Source organism: Aegilops tauschii, chromosome 7 (assembly GCF_002575655.3).
Source record: "Aegilops tauschii subsp. strangulata cultivar AL8/78 chromosome 7, Aet v6.0, whole genome shotgun sequence".
Taxonomy (NCBI): domain Eukaryota; kingdom Viridiplantae; phylum Streptophyta; class Magnoliopsida; order Poales; family Poaceae; genus Aegilops; species Aegilops tauschii.
This window is the reverse complement of record NC_053041.3, coordinates 442,979,274-442,981,897: the sequence shown is the minus strand read 5'-3', so window position 1 is coordinate 442,981,897 and position 2,624 is coordinate 442,979,274.

Here is a 2,624-nt window from a genome sequence, read left to right as displayed (position 1 = left end):
GTAATGAGCAATGAGGCGTCAAATCACAAAGCTGCAGCTTTCCCGCAGTTAAGTTGGAGGGACCAAGTAATAATGCTAAAAAAATAAGTTGGAGGGACGAAGCAAGCATCATTTCACTCGTTGCTGAATCCGCTTCTCCCTCATCTTCTTCAAGTTAACCACGTGTTGCTTCTGCCGTTGTTCTGCCTCATGTGGGAAGCGGATCGGCTTGGTAAAGCAATGACACGTGGGACCGCATGTTAGCAAACCGCCAGGACAACGTTCTCTAAAAATAAGAAACCTCCCCCGCCATCCGCGCGGCAAAATCACCTCCTTTTTACTAATCTTGATTCTATAATTTTTTAGATCAATATAATTGAGATTTTTATAGATAGCACACAGGAGCAAAACCAAGTGGTACGGTTAAGGGCATCCACAATGTGTAGCCAAATGGAAAATAGTTTTTGGCATCGTGGGAACCATTGTGGACGGTGTTGCCAAAGCGATGGAACCGAAGCTCCCTGATTGATTGATTGATTGATTGATTGATTGAAGGAATAGAAAATTGCAACGTCTCTCCTCTTTCTCCCGTGCCTGGATGCATGTACAGTATAGAGGATAGAGTCTACTCCTCTGTCCATTCTATCACAAATCACAAAGCAGTCAGGTGTCAAATCACAAAGCACAGATGAAGCAACCATCATTTCACTCTTCGCTGACTCCGCTTCTCCATCGTCTTCTTCGACAAACCATCTCACTGCACTAAGCTGGATGGATGACGCTATTGTGTACGAGTAGTACTAGTACATTTACGCGTCCTTTGGTTCAACGGACTTCCTGGATGCAAATAAGGTGGTTGTATCGGCTTGCAGGCGGCACTTACGAACGACTTACCGTGGTCTCCCTCAATGGTGTTCTCCTTCGAACGCACTTCACCAAACCACATTGTTCGAGATATCGTCGACGTCACCGCAATGGGGAAGGAATTCAAATATAGTTACTACCTCCATTTATTTGTACACAAGGCCAGTATATCAAAATTACAATTTGCAAAAGGCCACGAACACTAATCGAGGCAAAATTGATGGGGTTTGCCTCGTACTAGCAACCAAGGACATTAATATCCCCTGCATGCATGCGGAAGTGAGAAGGTTGGTTTGCATGGCCCTGCATTAATCAAGCGATGAGGAGTCAGATGGTTAGCTCTTTGGGCTTTGGACAAAAAATACGCATTAATTGACTCGTGAAACGAGGATTTGTATCGATCAATCCCGCGAAGGAAAACCCCGCCTTTCTTTTTTAACACTAGTACTCCTAGTACGTAGTACTACGTACTTATCCTGTTTGGGTCTAGGCCTTGCATTGCCATACTTCGCCACACATTTTTGCCAAGCTTGCCAAAAGTTTTCAAAATGAAAAGGAGGTACACTTGCGCACGGCTGTCGCAGTCGCACCGCACCCTCACACGGTCGCTCCTGCACGCCGCGGTCGCACCGCACCCACACATGAACAGTCGCTCCTGCACGCCGCAAACCTAACCAAGGGAACGCACCCTCACTGACATGTGTTGTCGCATGTGAACAAACCAAACTCAGCCATCCTACCGCTGACACAGAATTTTCGTTCATAGAGTATAATTATCCAACCGCACGTTGGGGAGTATCCGTACGGCCCGTGCGGTGGTCTGTTGGGGAAGAAAAAGAGGTGAGGAAGAAGGGTTAGGAGACGTAGGATATTCATCCAACCACCTAAAATGGTAGACTGACCCAAGTCAGGCGACTTGCATAACAATATATGTTTTTACACAGCAAAAGATCCATAAAAACAACAACATAAAGAAAAACTATCACTGCTCGCGGAACGAGACGGCCTCATCGTCTTTGGCTGCCGGCGTGAACCAGCCGTAGCTGCCGACGTGTGTCTCCGCACCGTGGTTGTCCTCGGCCTCCAGCTACTCGTTCACACGGAGCGTGCGGGCGCTCTGCACGGACGAGAGCACCGCCCGGTTCAAGTCGAGGACGTCCGGTTCCGCTTGCAGGAGGGCCTCGATGGCAGCGGCATCCACGCGCTCCGCGTCGAGTTAAGCCTCCGCTGCCCGGTTCAAGTCCAGGACGTCCGGTTCCGCCTGCAGGAGGGCCTCGATGAGAGCGGCATCCGCGCGCTACGTGTCGAGTTGAGCCTCTGCCGCCCGGTTCAAGTCCAGGACGTCCGGTTCCGCCTGCATGAGGGCCTCGATGGCAGTGGCATCCACGCGCTCCGCCTCAAGTTGAGCCTCCGCCGCCCGGGTCACATCCACGACATCCGGTTCCGCTTGCAGGAGAGCCTCGATGGGAGAGGCATGCGCGCGCTCCGCGTCGAGTTGAGCCTCTGCCTCCCAGTCCTCCTTTAGTATCGCCAGGTTGAACCGCTGGTCCGCCTGCACCATGGGGGACTCGGACGCCGGCACAAAGTCGACGTCCATCGTCTCATACCCATCGGGGGCCTTCTGCGCCGCGACCTCCGCCATGAACATTGGATCGGCTTCCTCCTCCTCGTAGATTGGCTTCAGAGAACTCGGGGATTGGTCCGCCGCAAAGCGAGCTTGGGAATGGAGGTCTCTAGCGCCGACCGCCGCCGCGATTTCTGCGCGGCGCTCCGGCGTCAGC